The 14,031-nt window shown below is 45.6% G+C and overlaps 2 long non-coding RNA genes across 2 annotated transcripts; one reads left to right on the top strand and one right to left on the bottom strand.

Moving 5' to 3' along the window:
* Window positions 1–261: 261 nt before the first annotated feature.
* On the bottom strand, window positions 262–4,552 carry LOC146046347 (uncharacterized). The gene is made up of 3 exons (XR_014465855.1): window positions 4,240–4,552; window positions 3,648–3,695; window positions 262–484 (listed from the first exon to the last, which is right to left on the bottom strand). It is a non-coding gene; the product is annotated as an uncharacterized LOC146046347 (long non-coding RNA).
* A 5,096-nt stretch (window positions 4,553–9,648) lies between these two features.
* On the top strand, window positions 9,649–11,997 carry LOC146045877 (uncharacterized). Its single transcript, XR_014465650.1, has 3 exons — window positions 9,649–9,665; window positions 10,697–10,969; window positions 11,849–11,997. It is a non-coding gene; the product is annotated as an uncharacterized LOC146045877 (long non-coding RNA).
* Window positions 11,998–14,031: the final 2,034 nt, after the last annotated feature.

Here is a 14,031-nt window from a genome sequence, read left to right on the forward strand (position 1 = left end):
GCAATGCAACATGGATTTGCCAAGGAGCACAGATACATGCTCTTCCCTAATCCCAAGTCAGAATCAACACTGATACAGATAAATGTAGGTTTCTTTATTTATTTAAATAAAAAATACAAAATGTTACATTGATTTAAAAAATAGCCCCCACACCTGTCTTATTTCCATATCCCCAGACCCGCTATTGGTCCTATTCTGGAAATCCAAATATTAATTTTTTATTTTTTTTACATATTTATATAGTCCCCCAGAAGCCCTGGAGTCTCTCCCCTCTATAGCACCATACCCCCTAGCTACTATATTTTAGATCCAGAGCCTTCATCTCCGGACTGTTCTTGGGTCTCTGAAAACATTCCGGAAGGTAGGCCTTGCAAATTGGGAAAATATTCGGAAAGTGGGCTCTGGTCATGCTGAATCATTTGGGGAATGAAGCCTTGTCCAGATCCTGATCCTGAGCCTTCATCAATGCTACTAGTCGGATTATCTGCAAAATAAAGAAATATGATGTCAGTGATCTGTCTGAGCATACAGTGTCAGAGGTGTGGGACGTATTCTATAGATGTAATCTACATTGGCCATTATCTAGTGATGCTTTGGGTCTGCGCTCTGTGACCTCTACTGTTACTGTTCCCTGAAGGTGCAGAGTTTATAAATGTAAACAATTCCCTATAAAAGTGCTACAGTAAATATTAATAAACAAGAGCCTATTGCAGGACATCAATAAAATGGCATTAAAAGGAGAGGGGATAATCATGGGAGACTTTAATCTACCTGATGTCAACTGGGAGCTGCCTGTTGCAAGTTCCACCAGAAGTAGGGACATTCTGAATTCCTTGCAGGGAGCATCCCTCCAGCAATTGGTGAGGGAGCCCGCTCGTAAGGACGCAATATTAGACTCAATACTTACAAATGGTGACAGAATATCTGACATAAATGTGGGTGAAAACCTGGGATCCAGTGACCATCAAGCAGTATGGTTCAAAATAAAGACAGAGACTGACTCATCGCACACAAAAACAAAGGTGTTAGATTTTAGGAAGGCTGATTTTGTAGAGATGGGAAACTCTGTAAGGGATTCTTTGGCAGAGCGGAAGAACTTGGAAGGAGTGCAGGATAAGGGGAAAAATTAAAAAATGCAATTTTAAAAGCAACAGAACTTTGTGTCAAAAGAGTTAGGAAAAACACAAGAAAAAGGAAGCCATTGTGGTTTGCAAAGAAGTAGCAAGTATTGTGAAAGCAAAAAATTTGGCCTTTAAGAAATTTAAGCAGATGCAGAAGAATGAGGACAAAGAGGTGTATCTTGTAAGACAGAAGGAGGCTAAGAAGGTAATCAGATGTGCAAAAGCACAGGCTGAAGAGAAAATGGCCGTCAGTGGGTAAAGGGGGGAAACTTTTTTTTAGGTATATAAGTGAAAGGAAAAAAAAGTGGAATAATGAGACTAAAGACAGAGAGTGGAAGTTTTCTTGAGGGGGACAATGTAATAGCAGATAATATTAATAATCATTTCTGCTCAGTATTCACTGCTGAAAGAGAGGGGAAGGGGCCACAGTTAAGTTGCAAGTATAGTCAGAAAACTGAGGGAGAGACAAGTACATTTACAGAGGAGAAAGTCCTCACAGAACTCTCAAAACTGAAAGTGGATAAATCAATGTGGCCAGATGGGATACATCCAAGGATACTAAAAGAGCTTAAAGGGGAGCTGGTAAAACCAATAACAGAATTATTCAAGCAGTCACTAGCTAATCCCAGAGGACTGGAAAAAGTGGAAGCAAGGAAGAGGTAAGCAACTATCGACCAGTGAGCCTTACATCAGAAGTAGGGAAATTGATAGAAACACTCTTAAAACAAAGAGTTGTAGAATATCTCAAAACCAGCAATTTTCAGGATCCAAAACAGCATGGGTTTACTGGGGAAAGATGATGTCAAACAAATCTTATTGACTTTTTTGCCTGGGTGACTAAAGCAATAGATCAAGGTGGGGCTGTGGATGTAGCTTATCTAGACTTTAGTAAAGCTTTGGACACTGTCCCACATCGCAGACTGTTAAATAAACTTGAAAGCTTGGGATTGGATTATAAAATGAAGTTGAATGGATAAGAGCATGGTTGCAGGAGAGAAAACAGAGAGTTGTAGTAAATGGAGTACAGTCAAAGGAGGGAAAGGTTACAAGTGGAGTACCCCAGGGATCTGTACTTGGACCAGTGCTTTTTAATATCTTTATTGGTGATATTGCAAATGGAATTGAGTGTAAAATGTGCCTTTTTGCAGATGACACAAAGGTATGCAACAGGGTAGACACACCTGGAGGGGTAAAACAAATGATTGATGATCTAGGTAGATTAGAGGAATGGTCAAGAGCATGGCAACTACAGTTTAATGCCAAAAATCATGCACTTGGGTTGCAAAAATCCAAAGACTAAATATAGTATAAATGGCACTATAATGGAAACTACTGAGGAAGAGAGGGATCTAGGTGTCACTATTTCAGGGGACTTAAAAGCAGGTAGGCAATGTAACAAAGCAATGAAGAAGGCAAGTCAGATGCTTGGTTGCATAGGGAGAGGTATCAGCAGTGAAAAGAAAGAAGTAATAATGCCACTGTATAGGTCATTGGTACAACCTCATCTAGAGTATTGTGTTCAGTTCTGGAGGCCATATCTCCAGAAGGATATAATTAAATTAGAGAATGTACAAAGAAGGGCCACTAAAATGGTGCATGGTGGGAGACATTCTTCACAGGAAGAGGAGCAGCAGAACACGAGGACATGCACTGAAACTAGAGGGAGGAAGATTCAGGGGGAATGTGAGGAAGAATTACTTAACAGAAAGAGTAGTAGATAAGTTGAATAGCCTCCCATCAGAGGTGGTAGAGGCAAATACAGTAGTACAATTTAAACAGGCTTGGGATAGACATATTGATATCACAACAAAAAATAAGGATCAAATATGGTTTGAGGTAACATGTTTAAAAAAGGGGCAGACTAGATGGGCCAAGTAATTCTTATCTGCCGTCAAATTCTATGTTTCTATAAGACAATAAACCTACACAATGCCTTTAATCTACAGTATTTATGGGTATAGCACCATAATAACAATACAACAGTAGGCAACGCACAAAATCTAATTTAATTTGCCCAGGGGGCGATCAGCCCAAAGTAACCGTAATTTTATGAAAGAATTTAGATTTTGTTTTTACATTTATAACTTTAGTTCAGTGTAATGTTATTTATGACTATATTCCCGGAGGCCGTCTGACTCTTCCTTATCACTGTGGTGATTCTGGTACCTGAGATTGTACATGTTAGGTTAAGTGCCCTTTACTCCAACTATGCCAACGTAAACATCAATAAATATACTGTACAGTATATAGACCACATGTCACCAGTCTAAAGGTGCCCATACACGTTACAATTAATGTATACAATATCACAAAAAGTATATGCTGCAGAAATTTTTTGGACTAGATCTCATCTCATCGCAAAACCGAGATGCGACGAGATGCAATATTGTATACAATAATTGTAACGTGTATGGGCACCTTGAGCCTGATTAGATGATAACAATATACAGCAGCACAATCTCTGACATTGTTATCACCAACTATGATCCCACATATCACACACACGTGTCTCTTATACGGTCATACCTGAGGCCATTGGAAGGCAGTCAGTACATCCGCTGCTGGTGTCCGGCACTGTAGGGTAACAATAAGCTCTTATTAGTCATCTGTATTAGTTACATCCATGATAACAATGTAATATATACATATACATAGATACATATCTAACACATAGCATACCTGCCTCAGGACAGTGGGCTCCTACCCTACTCTAAATAACATTCAACACTGTGGAATTCAGTGCAAATGTCCACTGCAAACACTGTAATGCAGTTATAGGAATAGGATGGTTAGAGGTAATACAAACCCCCACCAATAATTTAGTACATAGACCAATTTGCTTTAACCATCTGCATATCAAACATAGATATCCTTAAAACCTGGACTGTAATGTCAGAGTTTGGGTAACTGCTATAGAACATAATTGACTTTTTGAGTTTTTAGGGACCCAACTAATTTTTTCACTTGTAATTCTGTGAGGAGCCCTAGAAAACATGACCTGTAAGTCCTGAGTCTGAGAACTTATGCTACAGTATAGATATAATAATGACAGAACTAAGCAGGTATACTATATACACTCATGCACATATACCAGTAACACTAATGGAGTATGACTTACCTGGAATAGACAGGATGCTGGTGAAGCAGCAGACGGTGAGAATCAGTGATAGCTGCATTGTGATCCACAGATCTGAGTCAGTACAGCGCAGTCAGTCAGTACAAGGTGAGTGAGGAGTGGAGGTGGGAGGAGCCTTTATATAGGAGTCCTGTCCTACTCTCCTATGATGGGGGTTTGTGTATTCTGGGAGGGGTCACACTGAACAATACAGACTCCTATGTCTACAGTCACATAACAATGATATCACACTACAAATAACATTACAGGGTCACACAGCTACATTCTATCTCTAGTTAGTAGTCTTCTTCATACACTTAAGGCCCCTATACACTACGCGATTTGGCCCATATTTTACCCGATTCTGGAGGATTGGGCCAAGAAATCGGGTGAAATTGGGCGAATTGCGTACGGTATGACATCTGATCCTGCGGTCCCGTGCGCATCGGATCAGATCCGGATGTCGGACGGTCTGCACATAAGATAAATCATGTGCAGCCGTCTGAGGGAGTGGCAGGAGCAGGCTGGGAGTGGGGACCGGTCCAGGGAACGGCAGGAGCAGGCTGGGAGTGGGGACCGGTCTGGGGGAGCAGCGCGAGATGTACCTGCAGGCAGTGAGCGGGGACCGCGGCGCAGTGCAGAGCAGAGAGACCGGGGGCGCGGTGGGAGAATAGAAAGAAATCCTATTCAAAAGACTGGGCGGCCGTTGATTGGCTGGGAACTCAGACAATCAGCGGCTGCCCAGTCTTTTGAATAGGATGGTTTCTATTCCCCCGCTCGCCGTGGGGACCGCAGAGCAGTGGGAGAAAAGAAACTATCCTATTCAAAAGACTGGGCGGCTGCTGATTGGCTGAGTTGCCAGCCAATCAGCGGCCGCCCAGTCTTTTGAATAGGATTTCTTTCTATTCTCCCGCTGTGCCCCCCGGTCTCTCTGCTCTGCACTGTGCCGCGGTCCCCGCTTCCTGCCTGCAGGTACATCTCGCGCCGCTCCCCCGAACCGGTCCCCACTCCCAGCCTGCTCCTGCCGCTCCCCGGACCGGTCCCCACTCCCAGCCTGCTCCTACCGCTCCCCGGACCGGTCCCCACTCCCTGCCACTCCCGCCCCCCCCCCCTTGGACCGGTCCCCGCACCCACTGACCGCCAGCTCCCCTGCAGCTCCCCGGATTTTTACATGTGATAAATCACATCAAGTGCCAAATCTTATCAAGCTCCCCCGGGGAGCTGCCGGGGAAGCTCAGGGGAAATCAGGGCTGACTTGTCCTTAGGACAAGTCGCCCTAGTGTATGGGGGGCCTTTAGATTTCCCATATGTGTCAGAAATCTTTCTGGTATTTGTGTATTTGCAGGGCGCCCAATTAGCATACATACGCTAGCTTAGGGAAATCGCATCGCACGACCCGTTTTAGTGCCGTGCGATACCCCCACTGTCTACGTCGGCGTGGAGTTGATTCTATATATGCAATACATGTAAATGAATCCGCTGCGCTCACCACACTATATAAAATCAACTCCACGTTGACATGGATAGTGGGGATATGAAAAGTTAGGGAGGAAGCGTTCAGGTTGGTGTGGGTAGTGGGGGGCGGTGCCTAAAATACTGTATAGTAAAGTTGATGGCATCGCACCCGATAAAATTGCATGCGATTGCATGAGATTTTGCGTGAGGTGCGATCGCATGCGATGCAATCTGCCCGCGGCAAGAGAGCAGTGAATAAATTACATCGGAAAATGGCATCGCAGCCCATCGCACGGCACTAAAACGGGACATGCGATGCGATTTTCTTACGCAGAATAGCCCACTAAGCAAATTGCTTAGTGGGCGCCGTGGTACTACACAAGTACCATCTTTCTCATTTGAATTGTTTGTCGTGCATCTTATAATTATGTTGTTACTGATAAATTGTGTATTTTAATCATTATTTATTGACAAAGTCCTTATTTAAATCAAGCCTCTCAAATATATAATGCATGGTATGTATATTTGGTGTACATTGTGTTCTATAGCAAATTAATACTTATTTTATAGCACAACCAGTATTGTTCCACAGTAAAGAATTATAGGGAAAAAAGCGTCAAATAATGGGCTGTGAGGCTCCCAAATTATAAATGAGGACATTGGTGGTTACTAAGATCTTATCGCTGCTCGGCTAAATTTCACAGCCCTGCAATCAGGCGTACCCTGCCCCACCGGAGTGAAATTCCACCCCATGTACACCTGCTAATTGCTTGGCAAACCGCTCACCAGCTAATGATTTCTCCACTGTGTGCAGTCTGCGTAGCCCAGGACTTACTCAGTGGCTGCAATGGAGCTGACATCACAGACTATCCCTCTGACTCTCCCAGAAAATGGCCCTTATTCTGATCGGTGCGTACTTTTCCGAATTCTTTCGGATGGCGTTTTTTAGCCGTCTGCGCATGCGTGGCGAACGCGACGCGCATGTGCCATGCATGGTCTCCGTACTTGTTCTCACTAATACCGTACAGAAATGTGCACCGCAATCACTCGGGCAATATGGGTGTGTTATGGGCGTCATGCGGAATGACACAGGGGCGTAGTTTCAAAGTGGGCTAAACTGGGCGGAAACATGGGCGGACACGGGGGAGTACACATATTTTGGTAGGCGTGCATTCGGACAGCACGCCGAATGCACGCGAACAAAAAGGGAAGAAATGTGCGGTGTCCAAAAGGTTACTCTTGCTTTGCGGACACCACTCGGTCATGCGCTAGGCAATCGGAACGCCTAATCAGGACGGACGCACCTCAACCAATGTCACCTGAACCCAATACAATCACATACTTTACCCATTACTTGTTAATTACACGCTTCTCACTGCTACAATTGGAAGCATTCCAGCTTAAAGGGAACATTACATGCTGCACTTGTCACACACTTTTACACTGCAAATAATGCACACAACTTAATATTAATAATACTAATACACATGACACTTCTGCATGTATCAATTAATACAGACATTTGGGGGGCCAAAATAACATTTATTAAAGAAACTTTGGGAAAAATTGAAAAAACATCACAAAACAAATGGTACCATAACAGGACTAAAAATAAATAATATAGAATAAATAGCCACAGCAGAATCATTGGGAACACATCAGGTGGCTTCACAACAAAAGTACAGCACCAACAGTTCAAGTACAGCACACAGTAATGGTAGCCGAAACAGGGCAACAGGGGAACCAAACATGACATTTGAACCGCGGGCCAAAGTGGTGACCCTGGGCACGGATTTGGACAGAGGATGCTGACACACACAGCTCAATGGAAGATTTGGGAAGACATAACGGTGGAGATTAATGGGGACACAAGTTCATTTGCGGGCACGTTTGCCCCTGGCAGGCTCCTTGCCACGTGCAGCAGCTCTTCGGCCTCGTCCACGGCCACAGTCAGATGGTGCCTCATGTGGAGCACATGCTGGTGAGGGGGTGGATCTTCTTCCCCCTCTGGCAGCAGGGAGTGATGGTGTTGCTATTGCACCCGAAGCGGGTGACATTAGGGCCCTATTGCTGGTAACTAGATCCACCATAAGCTCATTATGGCGGAGGAGGAGGTCATTTTGCCGCAGGGCTTGATCAGCCAGCACCTGCAGGCTAGCAGCAATAGCTTGATGGCTGGTACTCATAGCTTGCTGGCTGGCACTCATAGCCTGCAGGCTCTCAGCAATACTCTGCTGGCTGGTGGTCAAACCCTGCAGCACCTCCTCGGCCCTACGCACCCGCTCGAATGCCGACTCTCCCTGCTGCACAATACTATCCAGCACACAGCCCCACATGGACAATTCAGCCGCGGACAATCCCGGCGGCTGCTGCACGGGCCTGCTACTGGGGCCAGGTGGCACAGACTCCACGGCCTCCTCAAGAGAATCTGGACCAAGCGGTGGGGATGCTGTTGAACGAGAAATTACCAATTACCACACATTCCATGCCAAATGTTAAACATCTACTTATGGCCTGGCAAATAATTACCTTCAAGCGTAGAAGCCATCACTTCCGCTGGGGACTCGCTGTCTATAGTGCTCACCCCCCGGATCTCCTCCACTGCAATACAGCACTGGGCCATCTCTTCCAGGGGGGTGAGCTCCAGCTTGGATGGCATGGGGCCAGCCCCAGAGGTGTGGCTGTGTTCCCACCGCTGGGTCAATTTCTTCTTGAGGTTGCCTTTGAAGTCGTGCCACCTGCAATCAAAGTGTACATATTAATACATGTAACTCCTCATGTTTGCTGTAGCACCCATTGCAATCTGAAACATAATACAACATGTGCCTACTGACAACAAACTTACATTATATTCATTTTTCAAACCAACCCTTAGAACATACAAAAACAGTTACCCTCCAATAACTATCAATTCAATGTCATAGCCAACATGTCTGTGCCTCCAAGCAACGTGAACACCCATTGCCCAACTCCATCTAATATTGAATGTTAACATTACTGGACTTGTACTACTCAAATGTAACACACATGTACTTGCCTCTTCTTAACATGCTCCATCTGACGAACTTGTGGAGCCACTGCATTAATCTCCGCCGTTATCTCCTCCCAGATCTTCCATCTCCTTGTGTGTGTCAACTTCACCGCTGGGCACTCAATTAAATCACGTGCCCGGGTCACCAGGATGTCAAGCTCCCGCGGTTCATATGCCATGTTTCTTGTGGTTGGTTCCTCTGTTGCCCCACTGCGGCCACGGGCACGGCCACTGGCACGGGCACTGCCACTGCCACGGCCACGGCCACCGGTTGCTGTACCTGAAGTGCTGGGCTGGCTACTCTGTTGGGAAGCCACCTGCTGTGTTCCCAATGATTCTGCTGATGCTGAGGATGGCCCAGCTGCTGATTGGCCTGATGTTGATGGGCCATCTGGGTGCTCTGGGTTGAGGGGGACATAGGTGGTGTTGGCCTCCATGCGGGACAACAGATTCTGCACCACCTGGTCTTCCTCTGAGTCTGAGCCTGGCATGTTTGCAACAAGTGTTTGCCTCTCTAGGACAACTTTAAATACAATTTCTGTAATTGGCGTTAATCAGCTGCAACCTGCGTTCCGTACGGCCGCGTCCCGTACGCCAGCGTCAACCGTGCGGCGCATACGGCCCGCCCCTTGGTGTTGAAAAATATTTCCAAAAAACCTGGCAAACTCAGTAAGTCTTATTTATTAGCTAAATGCAGATTCCAACACCAATGACCAAATAAAACTGAGGTCAGACATGAAATGTATATTTGAATGTACTTCTGTACTGTGCACTTGTTTGCTATGTAGTACAACTGACACTACCCATTCCATATGTCAATCCAGTCCACTACTTAGCCACAAGTAATCAGTGCTAGCATCCAAATCACATGTGAAAGCACTCCAAAATCAGCCAGGATTCTAGCTAATGTTCATTCCACCTCTGTAGTATGGCCCAGTAGAAGGTAAGTGTACACATGGCACCATGGCCTAATTTTGGGAAAAGGTCTGCCACTATTTGCTATGTTTCTGTTGCATAGCTTTCATTATAAAATAGCTGTTTAGTACCTTGTTGAGTTAGGTGTAAGTGTCTAGTGATGCAGACTATTTCACCTGGTGTTTATACCCATGTTTGGTGAATGTTATAGATTATATATAATGTGTTTACATCTTAGTTTAGACTGTGTGTTTAGGATGGGGGTGCGATGCATTGGGTTAGCCGTATGTTCGGGCGCATACACGCTGTTAGTGTTAAAATGAACAATAAAGTTAATACCAAATATCACTCTGCCCAACCAATGACAGCACATGATTGTTTGATTAGTGCCATTCCTAAAATGGCTGCCTACCAGCGAGCACAACCATTCTCCACTGCGGAGCTGCTCTCGCTGGTGGCAGTTATGGAACGGAGACTGGGGCAGGCAGGCCCCTTCATCTCTAATAGGGATAAGCGCCGGGCATATGTTGCGGCCCGGCGCCGCATATTCGCCCGCACTCATGTGCGGAGGACCATCGCCCAACTGGAGAGGCGATGGTCCGACCTGCGGAGACGGGAGCCGGAGCGTCTGCAGGCTCTGAGGCGGCGTCTGCAGCGCTGTAAGTATTTTCGCAAAATATAAATAAATGACAGTGGCCAGGATTCGGTCGGCTTCAAAATTGTTCATATGGAGAGTAACAAACAGGCAGCCAATCAGCTCCTACCTGGCATTTTACAACTACAGTCTGTGACATGACAGGAATGATCTGATTGGCTGCGTGTTTATCACTCTACATTGTATCACTTTTGAAGGCTAGTGCATCTAGGCCAGTGAGTGTTTGCATTTTAACATTATTTAATATTAATATTACATGAGGTCAATTGGGTGTTTATGACATCGAAAAGCCATATACTATATGTGTGATATATAACACATATATAATGTGGTTATGAGATGTACTTGTTAGAGTAATTTCAAAGTCAAATGACACTCACCCATTTTGTTTGTTTAACCCACAGCGCGGGAGAGAGCCAGACAGGCCCGTGAGGAGGCCCAGGAGGTGGGCAGAGAGGCGGACAGACAGGAGGTGGCCAGTGAGGAGGCCTCCCAGGAGGTGGCCATTGAGGAGGCCACACAGGCCCAGAATTTTGTCTCAGAGGAGGACACGGAGGAGGCACAGGAGGTCGGCCAGGAGGTCGAAGTGGAGGAGGAGGAGGTGCCCCTACCCCTCGACGATGTGCCACCACCTCCCAATGTGGAGGATGAGGACCTGGTGGAGCTGCCTGGCAGGGGTAAGTAGACATAATGCTTCATTACTAAGTTAGGTACAGTTTGTTATGTCGCACAGCTGATTCAATTTTCCTATAATATAGTAAAGAGTAGTCCCAACAAATGGGAAACAACAGACACACTTTGGTTTTATAGGGCCATGCTGCAAACGTGCAATCTGGATGCTCATGTAGGTGATGAGTGTTTATTTATGGAGGCTCTTTGTATAGAAGCAACAATAAAACATCAATGGAATATGGGCAGGCCTGATTTATACAGGAGTCCCAAGTGGGCAGTTTGCATGGGCACCCCTCTAGCCAGTGTGCCCGTGTTGTTGTCATGTATTTTTGTAAGGTATTATGTATGATGGATTGACCTTAGAAATTGTTTGGTGTATGGAAGCGGATTAGTGCTGCACTTTCACCTATCTGGCAAATGTGACAAGGAATCATGAAGTAATGGGAAGAGGGAGTAGCCTAGCATTTTCCTGTGGTATCTATTCTATCTATTCTATATATTCTATCTATTCTATCTATTCTATCTATCTATCATGCAGTTTAGCTATTAAGCAGTAACATGCAGGTATATATGTATGGGTCAATGTGGCATGTTGTAGTGGGTGTATGTTTTGAGTTGAGTGAGGAGTCTTTGGTCAGGACAAGTGTGAGTGATCCTCAAGTGTGGTTGTGTTTTTGATATATAGATTGTGAAATGTATATGTCACACAAGTGTGTGTGTGTGGTGGCAGCATCATGATCATATATTTGATGACATTACATACAAGAGTGGATAAGGCTTTTTTGATATGTATGATTTCTCATGGTGTAGGTACTTAGGATTGACTGTACAAGGTGTACGTGAGTAGCATAATTAATGTTGTACCCCCTTTCTCATGCACACAGATTACCAGGAGCCACCCCAGGGAGTAAGAGGGGCTCTCATGAGCTTAAGGGAGGACCTGAGGCGGATGACCGCTCATGTGGAGGACCTCTGTGTCCTGCTGCTGGACGACTGATGTTGGTTCAATTTTGTTTTTTTTGGTAATAAAAGTTTGCCGTTGTTTAAGAAGTTGTCTGTGTGTTATTTTAGTATTTAACATTAAAAGTATAAAAAGCATTTAAAACACAAACATGTGGCTCGCAGTACTTGTAGTTGGGTATTCCGTCAGTGCCAATGGCCGCGGGTTGTCAGCATTCCGACTGATTCCTTACCAATTTGCAACCACCAACAATGCCAATTTGGTCTTATCCACCACATTAGCATGCAAATGGGGGTGTTTGGTGTGCCCAAGCACACACTTATGTCCAGCACCCACCTCACACGTTGCGTAACACATGTCTAACTATCTCCCCCAGCAGTGATTCCAAGCTGCCGGTTTTCCAGCCGGCAGTGGTCAGGAATGCATTACTTATTTGCCGCCACCGGCCTCCAGCCCGCATGCTCCCCAACCCAGGTTGAACTCTCAAAAGCTGGGTGCAGCGATCCTAGCGGCAGAATGTACCATTGCTGATGCGCAGGGACAGGGCTCCTTAAGGAGACCGAACCTGCAATGTGCTGTACTGGAAGCCAGCAGGGTCTGCACATGTGCAGTTAGCACTGACCCCCAACCCCGCTGACCACACTTACCCGGCGGCATGGCGATCCATAGCCCATAGGCTACAATGGGCTACCGCCATCTCTGAATGGCGGTAGCCCAGGAATGCAATGCGCTGCTGCCCGATGTTTATACATTGGGCAGCATCGCATCCCCCATAGAAACCTACATGGGATGCAGCCGGTGGCGGTGCAGGAGGGATAGCATCAGGGACCAGAGATTCATGCTGCGGTCCCTCCTGATACATTTGGGTGTTACTTAATATTTGTGGAAAACCCCCAAAATTGGGTGTTTTCTGGGATTTAGCAGCAAATATTAATTGATAAATGCGGCCCTTAGTGGCTTAACATGGTTTTTCAACTGTAATTCTTAAAATGGTTTAACAATAAAATGCATTTACCTGAAGCACAGATCAGCTGACGGCTGAATCCCTGGGTGTGGTATAGGGTTCCGACAGTCATTAGCCCGACATCGGGATCCCAACAGGACATACACAGACAACATGGCAAGCGCAACAAAGCCCCTTTGCGAGCTCGCTGCGCTCGCCACCTATTCTATTCTCCCTCTATGGGGGTCGTGGACCCCCACGAGGGAGAATAGCCGGTGGCCGTCGGGAACCCCTCTGTCTGTGTTTTAACAGTCGGGATCCGACGTCTGGTAAATGACTGTGGCACCCAAATAACTAATATGGACATTGTGTGATGTAAACCTTGAATTACAAATCCAGGTTCCAGCGTCACTTGTGTTTTCCTCAACAATAGGTAACTGTATTATTCCCGGTTGTCTGATAAGAGGGCTTTTGCCTGGGATGATATCTGTCAGTTGGTATTAGGGAATTCAAACACAGTTAATTCTGCTAACTTTGCTGTACTTGAATTAAAAAAGACATGCTAATTATCTAATCATCAGCAAACACAGGCACAAAAGTCAGACAACATTGCCGGCTGAATGCAGTACGATTTACTGCATTATATTGACCCCAAACTCGGCAACAAAATTCAGTGGCATCTAATTCAATGCAATTTGTGAAATATCTTTAATATTATAGAAGACTTCTTACACTTTGGCAAAAGTTTGGCAAAGCTGACCCAAGACATATGCAGACTAGGCAGGTGCCTTGGGCATTGGCCTATGCCTAGCAGTCTGCTCAGCTAACAGTGGTGATCTGTCTCAGCACTTGATGTTCAGCACGATGCCCCTGGCTCTGCTCATACACAGTTTAAGCTGAGCCACCCGCTAATGGTAGCTCTGGAGTGGGTGCTGTCTATACCTGCTTGGCAGTGGCAGATCTACAGTGCTTCCAGTGGGGTTGTCTGGCTGCCCCTAACAAACATGGCCACTAGTCCTAGAGGCACGCTGCTAAACGGAAAAACATTAAGAGTACATGGAGCTGACCGAACACAGCGCCAAAAGCAGCTTTTTACAAAATACGTGATTGGGAAAACTGGATTTTTACATGCACACACACTGTAGAAGTGTGAATATAGAATG

This window comes from Crinia signifera, chromosome 11 (assembly GCF_055691185.1).
Source record: "Crinia signifera chromosome 11, ASM5569118v1, whole genome shotgun sequence".
Classification (NCBI taxonomy): domain Eukaryota; kingdom Metazoa; phylum Chordata; class Amphibia; order Anura; family Myobatrachidae; genus Crinia; species Crinia signifera.